The following is a 13,708-nucleotide window of genomic DNA, read 5'->3' as shown; positions in this document are numbered from 1 at the left end:
TCAGTTCCCAAAGTCAATGCAGCATTGCAAAGCCTACAGAAGTGCAAAGTCCTAAGAAGCCTCTTGCATTGCTTGTGCCTAAAGCCAACAGAGTTTAGGGTGACCAGACAGCAAATGTGAAAAATCGGGACAGGGGTGGGGGGTAATAGGAGCCTATATAAGAAAAAGACCCAAAAATCGGGACTGTCCCTATAAAATCGGGACATCTGGTCACCCTAACAGAGTTTTTAATGATTATTTTTGTTTCTCAAGCCATCTAGACTTTAAAAATGTCACCTCTTTATTTAGGTGCCCCAACTCCTAGCCTCTCAGGTCATAGCTCTGAAAGGGCATTAAGCACAGAATGCATAGCCCAGTCTGTTCTTTCCAAAGGATAGCAACCTTCCTATACAACACAAGAGCAGAACCAGAGTCTCCTGTCAGCACAATAGCCATGCACCACGATATGCTGGTTTAATTTGCTTTACATATGGAAGATTTTATAAAGTTTAAAGTGTACTGAACACAGTTCCGAGCTGCAGCTGAATTTTATGGCAAGATTTACCCAAAACATATAACTAAATGATAAAACAATAGTGCCATTCCCGAGGTAGTCACAATGGACTTAAGGTTTGATCATTTTCTTTGCATAAATAAGAACAGAAATAAGCTTACATAGCGGCAGATGGCTGTGGGAATCAAATACAAGCAACAGCAAAAATACCCATCTCAAGACTTTTGATGTGGTTTGCAAGCCCTGTTTTAAATGGTTACATATGCAATATTACAAACTAATGCTAAGTATTAAAGATATTTCTGTACACTCTATGTTACACAGAGCACAGTAAAGAATCTCTGCAATGCACTGGAAAAGTCTATCAATAAACACTATACTGCAACCCATATTATTGTCCACCTTCACTATCAGCCCCAACTCCAGCTCCTACAAATGTGCTAAATAAATTTCCTAGAACAGAATATGCACAATTTCCAGAAACAAATAAAAAGCATGGAGAGTGGCATACTATCCTAAATCTATATGCAGAGCTTCCATTGATTTTAATGGGAGTTGCATGTATAGAATGTATCTCTATAGAAACAAACACCCACAACTCTTACACATTAATCAGAAAAAACGTTAAGGTACCGGGTGTAACTTGAACATATAGCTATCCTAGGCTCTCTCTTATTAACCAAAAGTCAGGCAGTCCTATTCTCTAGTGTCTGTGCAGCAGAAGAATAGTTTTCATGATTCAAACCTCTGGGTGAGAGAACTCTTTATTGTACTGAGAACCAGAAAATCATTTGTAACCAGTTTTTGCAAAAAATAATTCTCTTTGCTACCTGAGTTGCCCATCAGCCAGCGTTACTTAGAGCACTTTATAACCGCTAGTGGTGTGGTGTCTTAACAAGCCAGTGGTGAGCACTTGTAAGTTCTTCAAAAAGAAATTACTTCACAGATTCCACATCTGCTATTGTAATTTACACCACAGTGAAAAAAGACTGTCTGGGGAGGTAGAGAGAAGGATTGGTGAACCAGTGTATTACACACCAGCAACTTCATTCTCCCCACTTTCATCAACCCACTCTCTTCCCTCTTTAAGTCCCTCAGTGTCCTTCTCCTTCCTCTCAATCCCTCTTTTCCTTATTTTCATTCACTCTCCCACCCCCCAGCTCACCTCTTTGTATCAAAGACAAATTGTAATAGGACAGGAGGTAACCAGCTCACTAGATTCAAGTTTGCACCACCCATTTCAAAGTTTAAAGAAGCTAAAGAACAGATCTTTCTCTTACTGCTCAGCTGTGTTTGATTTCCACTGCCTGCAGCACTACTATTGTCCTTCAGATCTGTTTATTTTCCATCCACTGCTTGCCCAGCAGCAGCAACAGCAGCAGCACAAACACAGTCTAGATAGAAAGCTTTGCCCAGTCCATCACAGCAGGAGCCATCCTCAGTGTCTATTGGGCTATGTCAACAGAGTTACAGGTGGGCAGGCAGCACAAAAAGTACTATAGAAGGTCTAGGATTAGAACATACATAGCAGACTCAGGCACAGAGAGGACTGGAGATGACAGTCAGTTTCATTTGGTGGATGAGGTTGGGAATATGGAAAGTACTAAAGAAGAGGGGACAGTTGCAGAATTTGGGATGGGTTAACCATAATCTCTTATAGTTGCTTTTTTGTTGTTGTTTTTACAGCTATTGTCATTCCTCCTTTTGATTCTCATGTATTCAGTAATTACTGGAGAGTGGCTCTGGACACTATGAGTCATCCTCACACAGTAAGATGGATTCATTGCCTGATATTTCTGCTCAGATGCCTCTCAAAAAACTCTCCTTGGTGAGACTCCTGCCCTGGACCCTTTCTGAAGTGGTAGAGCAATCAGTATTCTATTTGGTAAAGGAAAAGGAACAGTAAAGGCAACCGTTTTGAAAGCAAAATGGGGATACAACCAAATTACCACCTCATTTTTCTGAAGTGGTGCGTCTTGATCTGAACCTTTTATGGATTCCAAACTTTTAGATCCAGATTGGAGAATCCCTGTTCAGATGAGGAATGCCTATTTTCTGGCTGACCAGGCTCTCCTCCCCGTTTGGAGATGACAAGATTAAGAGCCTCATTCTTCCTTTGAGCATATGGTTTCCATTGATGTCAACAGAAGCCTCATTCATACTTCCACCAGTAGAATTTGTCCTTTAAAGGGTAAACATCAATTTGTTTTCAAAACTCTTAAAACTTTCCTCATTACCAGTGTAAAGCATTATTATAAACAACTACTTAGGTCACTGCTCCTGTAATAACACTTTATTTGACATGCAGCACCAAAAACTGGGAAAGGTGATACTGGACTGGTCCTTTAATTTAAATGAATTCCAAATCTTGCTGTACAGGCAAAATAGATCAGCTTTACTACCAATCATATTTTCATCTGGAAGTTTTTAAAAAATGTATATTTTAGTTAATTTGGCATTTTCACATAACATGTTTTTGGAAATTTCCATGTGATATTTTCATATCGTGTGTCACTTGGACTGCATTTTCTTTGAGAAACCAAGCCATGGGTTTTCCAGTCTCAACCCTTAAGATTCAATGATTGGCCAGATGTGACAAAGGGCACCAGAAGTCTACAGCTAGCCTAAAAACACACCCAACCTCCCCCTGCCCCAAAAAATTGAAATTATAAAACATATGATGCATTTCTTTTCTGTTCTACTCAATCTACCAACATCTTTAACTGGACCACTTCTAATGAGGCAGATAACAGACAAAGAAACTAGTGGATGATTAGATACAAAGATTTGTATATAGTCACTAACAATGTACAATGTGAAGAAGGTCTGAAAAGCCCAGGCTATGTTCTCAGAATTGACAATTACCTGGACTCCTCACTGCTTCTGGAGATCCAAACATAGCCACATAAACACCCTACTGCACCATTCCCTTCACTGATTCCTGATGGTTAAATTCAAAGTTCTGAACCCCATCTTCAAAGCCTTCTGTAGGACTGGCCAAATTTACCTGGGGGACCACCTCAGCCTGTATGATCAGGGCCTCCCATGACAGCCACATTCCACTGAAACAATGGAACTATCAATCTCAAAAGGTTAAGCTGCACACACAAGAGACAGAGCATTTTGGTGTGTGGCCCACAAATCTGGAACTCCCACCTGGAATTGATCAGAATGACTATGACCTTCAAAGCAATATGCAAAACCCACTTCTTACAGCTATTAAATAGATATTATATCTCATTCTGTGAAAACTCTGAGAATCTTTCTGTTCCATGTAAAATCTGATATCAGCAGTTTTAGAGAGAAAGAATATGTGAACATGTGCACACATACTACACAAACCACATTAAAGTTGCACAAACTGACAAGCCAAGAAATTTAAACTTAACTGACACTCCATCCATAGCTCACACCATTCCTGTTAAAGAAAAGAAAAAATAAAAAGGCCTAACAGCTCTGGAGAATGAAATATTAGCCTTAAGCTTGAAGTCCCTGGATTGTGTCTGTTTGCGTCACCACCTTAATTTCTGTGGATTTAGTTTCACATACTGAATTTCATATTATTATACGCATGTTTGTGTTCTGAAGTCCTTGCTTTTCTTTAAAATAAATGGTGGGAGAATGAAAAGTAAAGTACTCCTCAATTAATAACATTAGAGAGCTGAGTCCAGAACAATTACTCTCATATTAGAAGGAAGCCTATGAGGAGAGAAAGAAGATTTACAAATACAGGCCAAAGAAGTGGTCAGATTTCTGCTATTGTTTTGAGGGTGGGTTTCATTCCATAAAATATAAAGTAGTTTGCTTAATTTGACACATATTTGGGTGTGAGTACCACTCTGCCACCTCCCTTCCCATCAAGTTCAGCCAGATAAACCCTCCAGGTCAGATCTTCAGGTGGTTCAAGCTGGTGTAGTTTCACAGATTTAACTAGAACTATGCTGATTTCTAACAGCTGAAAAATTGGCTCTCCAGATATAAATTCAATAGTTAAAGTCTTTTAACCACAACTTTTAACAGAGAATTATAAAGTGTACAGTTCACCATCTATCTGATGTGGTGTGGCCCTCCACATAAAACAGTGTCTGATTGCTGACAGGCACAGCTGTGCTTTCATACAAATTGAGACACGATTACCTCTAAAGTCAAGTCTCACATTCCAATAGGAGTGTCTCATTTCTATGCTACCCCTGAAGCTTGCGTCCACTGATGATCTACATCAGCCATTTCGGTTATTCAGTCCAAGCTCCACCTATGAATCCTAGACAAAAATAATGTAACCATCTAGAGAGAGACTACTGACAAAATTCAAACAAACTTGAATGCCACAAATGCTTCCTGTGCCACTCACTTAACAAATGTCCACCATATAGATAACGCAATTTCTTGCAGGCCATCCACTAACAAACCCAACCTAAACAATACCCGTTATTATGTGGTAGACCAGAGAAGGCAAATAACATGTTACCTAGTGGAAATTATACAGAAATTGATACAGAGCAACTTTTCACCTGAACTAAGCAATATCCTTTCTTGAGCCAGACAAGTATCCCCCAAAAGTGGTTCATGCTCTCATAAAACCTGTCTGGTGAGTGGAAAGGCCAGTAGGACAATGAAGGAAGAGGAAGGAAGAAAAAAAAGAGGTGAGAATGAATAGCCAATGCATTCTAGGGGCGATCCAGAGAAAATGGGAAGTGGAGTGATCGCAAATATTGTTCTCTGCAATCCCTTTGTTTTACATTGTTCACATTTCGGAAAACAGAGGTATTTGAATAATTTGAAAGAACTTGCACTCTGCTCTAGAATGAGTGAGCTTTAAGGTTCTCTCGTTAGAGGCTCCAATCAGGATCAGGGGCCCATTGTGCTACATACTGTGTAAACACAGAATCAGAAATGTAAGAAGTCTGCAAGTCCAGACCCCTGCACTGAGGCAAAACTAAGTAAACCAAGACCATCCCTAGACATACATAAAAAGACACTGAAGAGCTTACAATCTAGGATGGGCACCAATTAAATGAATGGATCTAAAAATGTATTTTTATTCCTGACTGGTCTGGTTTGAGCTGACTGTCTCTGTGATGACAGAGCACAAGGGAACAGCCAAGGATTATACTGGACCCATTGATTACATGAACGTGGTCATCAATTGTAACAGTTTCACAAGTACTAACTTTCCTCTTTAATTTTTAATTTGAAGGAGGGGGCATGTCCCGCCTAAGGAAAACACAGAAAACCAGCACCCTATTCCAAAGATCACCCCGCCCTTCATTTATAATTAGGGTAGGAGCAAGGTGATCCTGACCCCCTGACACCTGCTTGTGACTCCTACGTTGAAAATTCCTGTCATAAGCCCTTCCCTGGAGAGAAGAGCTCAGAGCAAATGAATGCTGCTCAATGCAATATTCTGTAAGGGCAGAGCCACATTCAACAAGAAAAATCCCAACCAATTCTCTGAGCTCAAACTTTTGATTTAAAACTTTGTCCCTCTCAGCATATAAAAAGAATGAAGAGGCATGCACTGGGCTTATCTTTATCAAGAGTTCACAATGTACAGCCTCGTCAAGAAACTTTTTCAGTTCCACTAGCATCCTCACCACCACAACATTTTCCCGTTCAACAAAAAACAGTGTCCAAATGTCTCAGGGTGAAATACAGTCTAATTGCAAGGCCACAGTGTCAACATCACTGAAATAGCAATACAGCCATACTAATCAAGTCACGCTGCAAGAACTGGATTCTTAGAAAACTAAAAAAAAAAAAAAAAAAATTCCTCTGTAGCACTTAGATTAATAGATTTCAAGGCCAGAAGAGACCATTAAATCATCTAGTCTGTACTCCTGTATATAACACTGGGCCAAACAATTTCATCCAGTTACCTCTGTATTGAACCCAATAACGTGTGTTTGACTAAAGCATAACTTGTGTTTGGCTTCCAGAAAGGCATCCAGCCTTCATTTGAAGACATCAAGAGATGGATAATCTATCACTTCCCTTGGTAGTTTATTCCAATGGTTAATAACCCTCACTGTTAAAAATGTGTGTCTTATTTGTAAAGGAAATTCGTCTGGCTTCAGCTTGCACACACTGGTTCTTGTTATGTCTTTCTCTGCTAGATTAAAGAGCCCTTTAGTACATGCTATTCTCTCTCCATCAAGGTACTTATCTACTCTAATCAATCACCCCTTGGTCTTCTTTTGGATAAGATAAACAGATTGAACTCTAAGTCTTACAGTGGAAGACATTTTCTCCAACCCTAGTAACATTTTTGTGACTCTTCTCCACACCTTCTCTAATTTTTCAACATTCATTTTAAATTGCAACACGAGAACTGTACACAGTATTGCAGTATCTGCCTGACCAATTCCACATGCTGAAGTAAAATTCACCTCCCTACTCTTAATCACTACTCACCTTTCTATTTCTACATCCAAGAATCACATACGCCCTTTTCGCCACAGCATTACAGTGGGTGCTCATGTTGAGTTGCTTGTTCCCTTTGACCCCCAAATCCTTTACAGAATCATTGATTTCCCACATACAGTCCTCCATTCTGGAGATATGGCCTATCTTCTTTTTTCCTAGATATATAACCTTGCATCTGACTGTATTTAAACATATTTTCTTTGAATAGACCCAGTTTACCATGAAATTCAGATTCCCCAGTCTGGCTCATCATTATTTACCACTCCACCAACCTCTCTTTCATCTTAAAGTGCAGATTTTGTATTTACTTCTAGATACGTGATGAAAATGTTGAATAGTCTTGGCCTAGTGCCGATCCCTGTGGATCCCCTGTAGAAACATATAGTGTTAATGTTAGTAGTACATGACATTTTGATTAAAAGTCAAATGCCTTTCAAAAACCTAAGTCTATTGTATTTACCCAGCTACATTTGTCAACTAAACTTGTAATCACACCAAAAAATGAAATCAGGTTTGTTTGACCAGACCTAATTTCATAAAGCCACATTGACTGGCATTAATTATATTCCCATACTTAAATTCTTATTGATTGAATCCCTTATCAGCTTTTTCATTATTTTACCTGGGACTGATGACAAGCTGATAGGTTGACAGGCCTATAATTCCCCAGGTCATCTCACTTGTCTTTGTTCAACACTGGCATGACTTCAACATTCTTTCAGTTTTATGGAATCTACTTACTGTCAGTGGACAGTCAAACAGCCAGTCCTCCTGTCTGGGTCCTTCCCACCCATACTAGACAAATGTTATAAATTGGGCATTTGATATCTATAGTTTCATCCAGTTGTAGTGAATAATGCTGGCTCTTCTGAACTCTTCTAGGCTGCTGTTCCTGAACTTCTCCGACCATATCATGATTTCATCAACAGACTGCATCATTACAGAAGGGCATTGCTTTGACTCGACAGGCAGCAGCAGATCCTGACATAACAATAATGACAATCATTCAAAACCTAGGCAAACTCAATGTTTCCTCAATTATAATGAGAATTGGCATCTTTTGCTATTCACAGTTTCATGAAGTATGATGCATGGAGGGCTCGCCTGTTTACAGCATCATTACCATGAATAAAACAGTCTTTTGATTTTGTTTGAAGACTTAAATGGTTTTCTTTCATAAAGATGGATGGTTATTCTCCAAATAGCTCAGTGCTCCTTCATTTCAATGGCTGTATGCATGCCCCAGAATCCTTTACTAGCTACTGCAACCACTCTTTTGAAGTATCATGGTACCAGACAAACATTTTGGTTTGTGTTGGTCTGAGTTCAGCAGAAGGGAAGAGGTGGATCTACCGAAGGAAGAAAGAAAAGGAAGGTGGTTGATACCACCCTACCTAGCTCCATGGAACACAACAGGGAGCAATCACTGAAATCAATTAATTTCCCTTTAAGGAAAAGGAGGAACAGCTACAGGCAGGTCCTAGCAGAACAGAGACAAAAACATACTCGGGTGCTTGGCTATAGGAAATTGGCCATCTCCATGACATACATGTTCCATTTCTAAATGCTATGTCTGACACATTAAACTGTCCTGGAAAGAGGAATAAAAAAAAAAAAAATCTTGGAAGGCATTTGTAAGCCTGGAAGGAAAATGTCCTGAAATTTATAAGAAACTTTTGTCAATAGATTTGAATAGAGGAGTAATGCAATGGTTAAATTTAAGTGACATAAATTTTAGTTACACATATAATCTGGCTTTAGCATTCTGAATTAATTGCAACCTATTCAAAATCTGGTATTTTCAATTAACTGAAGCTTATTCACATCTGGCAAGCTAGCAAACAGAGAGAGAGAGAGAGAGAGAGAGAGAGAGAGAGAGAGCTTAGCGGAAACCTGCCATGAATACACATTTGGACAGCCTGGGAGAGCATCAGTGTCACTCTGGGAATGTTCCTGGCATAGTAAGAGGAAAACATCAAAGACATTGCAGATTTAAAACTGCCTCCAAGAGTGCAATCTGTAGTGACAGGAAATGGAAAAATCATCCGCCAAAGAGACTATGAAGGAAGAGGCTCTTCCAAGAGGATACTGGGTTCTGCACATAAAGCTTGTATCCTGTCAGAATTCCACTAAAGCAAAATGCTGTACAGCTTTGGCCCTAGCTCAGAAGCATGTCTTCAGGGCAGCCCAGAAGCCACAGGAACCAAATCAATTTTGGAAGGCATCGTTCAGTAAGGATGCTTCGTCACTTGCATGGCACATCTAATGTTTTAAAGGATAGGGTAATCAGGACACTAGCATGCGACAACAACAAAAGGCTAATAAGGGTCTGAGATGGAATCCTGAAGAGCTATGAGAAGACAAAATCAACTAGAATAACTAACTGTCAGAGAGTCGTCTGAAACCATACCGAGTGTGCCAAAATAATACTCTCAGTAACCCAGCAGTGTCCCTTCAAAGTTTATGTTGCCTAAGCATGATTGATGGAATCAAAAGCTGCCAATAAACACAAGAAAAGCAAGAGGACAGAACTTTGATCCCAATATAGATAGAAAACCTTTATAGTCCACGCACGTATTCTGTGTGCAATGCTCATGCATAATGCACAAGTGAAATTTCTCACAGAGTACGTGTTATTGAGGATTCATAGGAAGTATTAATTGACATAAGCTTTTGATATGACAAATTCTGTGCATAGGATGGATTTTTGTAAAGTAGGGAAATGGCTTCATAAGCAGCTACCTATTCAAAGCCTAGCAGCCTGGCTATTAAGAACATACCAAAATCAATCTACATTAAAATACTCAGAATTAACAGATGCAGAGAGTACCAAAGTGAGAAAATTCCTAAGTAAATCTGTGACAGCAACCCTGCCTCACACATGTGGTCTATACATTTAGATACTGCACAGACATCTGAGAGGACTCTAGTGAAATATAAACGCTAGATTATTCTTATTAAACATTTGTATATTGCACCAGCAAAGTGTACTGAGAATGAGGACATGGGCTTTGATCCTTGTTTACATCTGAGCTGAACTTGGCGCAGCTCTGTTAAGGAGGCCAAAATTGCCAACTTTATCGCTTCCTTATCCTGAGGCCAGCCAAGGACTGATTCAGTCCCTGATGTAAATTAGAGCACATACTGAGCTGCTCTAATTTACACACACATGTCCATAGCCCCAAAGACCTGTTCCAGCTAGTACGGATCAGCATTAAACAGACACAAAGCAGCCATAGCAAGGCTGAGAATATGGCACATTGTCACTGACATAAGGATCTTACAACCTATTCCTATATAAATTATATTTACTAGGGCTGTCAAACAATTTTTTTAAATAATCACAATTAATCGCAAGGTTAAAAAAAGTGATTAATCACAGTTTTAATCGCACAGTTAAACAATAATAAAATACCAATTTAAATTTATTATGAATATTTTTGGATGTTTTCTACATTTTGCAAATATATTGATTTCAATTACAACATAGAATACAAAGTGTACAATGCTCACTCTATATTGTTATTTTTATTACAAATATTTGCACTGTAAAAGATAAACAAAAGAAATAGTATTTTTCAGTTCACCTCATACAAGTAATGTAGTGCAAGCTCTGTCATGTCAGTGTTCTAATATGGTCTGCACTGACGTGCACTGAAATAGTTTGTCTTAATCTGAGTGATTTGGTGCATTACCTTAGTCAACCTAGTAATTTAGTAATGTAAAGCTTGTCTCTTTGGCCATTCACTAACCCCTACCATTACCATCATTATATGGTCTCCATCAGAGATGGACCTAAACCATATATCTAGGTGTGAACAACCCCAATATTTGAGAAGTCTGGATGCAGTTCTATCTTTGCTGCTTCATGCCATCTCTTCATCTTCAGAGACATTTACAGAGTTTTTCTGCTGTAACTTGCAATCTTTTTGAAAATGCTCTCCATAGACTTAAATGATAATGTGTTTATCTTGTGCATTGCAATACCATCATAGTGGCCTTAATGACATTTTTATAACGCTAATTACTATTTAAATGAACAGTAAATGAACGACATTAATAAGTTGTGAAAGTTACTGTAGCATCTGTAGTTCTTTTCACACTGATGTCTTGGCCAGACAAAAATAGTTTTATAATAGTAAGTTATTAAATATAAATTGTTTTCTAAACACGTGAAGAAAAAAAAAAGTTAGCAATAGAATATTACACAGCCAGAGGGACTCAGGCAAGGGATTGCAGGTGACTTATGTTATCACTGATATCAAATTTATGTTTTTCTTCATATTTCTGTCATTGTAGTTTGAAAAGAGGTCCACTGTCACAGAATTTAAAGGGAACTAGTTCACATTAAATGGGATGGCATTATTATTTAATGTAACTCACTGTTAATTAGGGAGAACTTTTTTGAGGTTGCAAGGGACAAAGATACCCATTGGAACAAATTCAGAGGTAATATGTAAAGTTGTGTAAAACAATCTCTCACACTCCCTTAGATATTGGTAATAGATTTAAGGGAATCCTAATTGATGTGACTCAAACAAGGAGTAAGGAGATATACACTGAAGTAGCACCCATGAGCATACCTCTCCTGCCTCCTCAGCACGTAAGTGTCACCATCTCAGACTCCCTTATGCACTAAATCTAGGAGAGTTTGAAACAAATTCAAATATGACTAGGAAAGGCTAGAGAGTTTGGTGCAACTTACAGTCTAAGGGCACAAGAAGAATCCATATCCTATACCAGTTTAGACTCTCTCTAGACTTAGACTCTTTTACACTCGGATTAAATTTATTTTGACTCCTTTAGACACGCCAGGTCAATTTTAGAGGTAATGTGTAAATTAGATCCCTGAATACTAACTAGACTTCTTTAGGGCTGCTTTAATTCATTCTACCGTAACATACTCCTCCTTCTGGCAGGCTACACTAACTTAGACTTTCTAACACATCAGTAGAGTGGATGTAAGTAGGTCTAGGGGATTCTGAATGAATTCTAAGTTTGTGCAGAGGTGTAGCGATTACAGAGACCCAACACACTATGCTTGGGGTGAATGTCAGACAGTCTATTTCCTGTTTATACAGACTTATTTCCTTGCTCTTTGCCCCCTGGTGGCCACTCTAAACATTCACAGCTAGCATCACATCCCTCCTTCTGGGAAGGAAAGGCTGATAAAACCTTTATCCCAACTTTACTTTAAACAACAACATACAACAGGAACAATATATCAAACACAAACCAAGAATAAAAAGGTCTCTGACGGACAGGGTAGACAGCCTGACCCTTCATTAGGGATTTAGTCTGCCTTTACATCAGGTATTTAGTCTGCCGTTATAAGACATTCAGCTATTAATCCTCTAAGCATATTCTCTGGCAGGTTTTACCATGCTAAGAAGGTGTTAAGCTAGCATCCAAGGTAGTAGGGAGGCTGACTGTACTTCTATTGCTCTAGGGCAACCCGGCCAAAGTGAAGGGGGCACCACAGCTGCAGGGCACAAGGGCCGGCACCCCGAATGCACTGCTGCAAAATTCTTCTGCCAAACATGACACACAAAGAAGAATAAACCGTGAAACTGAGCACAGACTCATGCATCGTCCTGACCAATGCCAACAACCCACGGTAGCACAGGACAAAAAACAGAAAATGGCTAAAAGAATAGTCCAACTATTTATTGCAAGTCACAACACAAGAACACTATCATCTGAACCATACATCGATACTTACATTGAGGTCACAAAAATCAATAAAAGCGGATATCATCAGGATATGCAAAACAAGAAAAACAAAATACCTCATTGCTCAATGGAAAAGCAGAGAGCAAGTATTCCTAGGAAGATCATTCGACAGTAGAGCAAGGACTGGAGTCACTGGATTCATTGTCAGGAAAGAAACAGTCCCAAGGATAGTCAGCTGCGACATCATATCACCCCGGATAGCAGTTCTCACACTTCAGACAAAATGAAGGAGAACGATTAAAATTATTCAGGTATATGCTGCCACGCAGCAAGTGGAAGAGGAAGAAATGGAACATTTCTACAAAGAACTGTAGAAGGCAATGCAGAAAAGATCCACCTACACAATCATCCAAGGGGCCTTCAACGCAATAGTAGGTGGAAAGGAGAGTGAGAATGAAAAGTATGTGGAAAAATTTGGTAAAGGTGTAAGAAATTATCACAGAGCACGTCTCATTGCATTCACAGAGGCAAACCATCTCCATGTAATGAACACGATATTTCAAAAAGAACAACATCAGCAGTGGACACGGAAAAGCCTGGATGGAGTCACACTGAATCATAATGGTTATGTATTGATGGATACCAGAAGAATCTTCAATGTTATAGCAATAATAGGAGAACAAATCATTTGCAGAGGCATAAACCATCGTATGTTGTGCTCAAAACTATGCATTGACAATGCCTACGAAGACTGAGTCAAGAGAAGCCAGAAACCTATGAAGAGTTTATCTTGCAGTTAATCTCATCAGCTAAAAAGGCAAAGGCACTGAAAACACTGGGACGCAAGCAGAGGATCAGCAAGGAAACTGAATCTGATGGCGAGGAGGGCAGGCATGAAATTAGAAGGAAAAATGGGTGAAGAATACAGAACACTGTGCAAAGAAATTCACGTGATGATCAAAAAAGACTAGGAAGATTTTAGAAAGAAGAAATTGAGAGAGGCTGCCGAAAAGAACGAGAGTCTGAAGAAGGTAGAAAGAGACATTAGGCTGAAACAGGTTATTCTGGCAGCACTGAAAGATGAAAATGGTGAAAGGACATTGGAAAGAAGCAAAATGA

At 39.1% G+C, this 13,708-nt stretch overlaps 1 pseudogene; it reads left to right on the top strand.

Annotated features, from left to right (window-relative positions):
* Positions 1 to 1,948: 1,948 nt before the first annotated feature.
* LOC135895279 (craniofacial development protein 2-like) lies at positions 1,949 to 13,344 on the top strand (annotated as a pseudogene).
* The last annotated feature ends 364 nt before the right edge of the window (positions 13,345 to 13,708 follow it).

The sequence above is a fragment of the Emys orbicularis genome, chromosome 1 (assembly GCF_028017835.1).
Source record: "Emys orbicularis isolate rEmyOrb1 chromosome 1, rEmyOrb1.hap1, whole genome shotgun sequence".
Classification (NCBI taxonomy): Eukaryota; Metazoa; Chordata; order Testudines; family Emydidae; genus Emys; species Emys orbicularis.
Note: the sequence above shows the minus strand (reverse complement) of the source record. Positions and strands in the feature narration are given on the sequence as shown.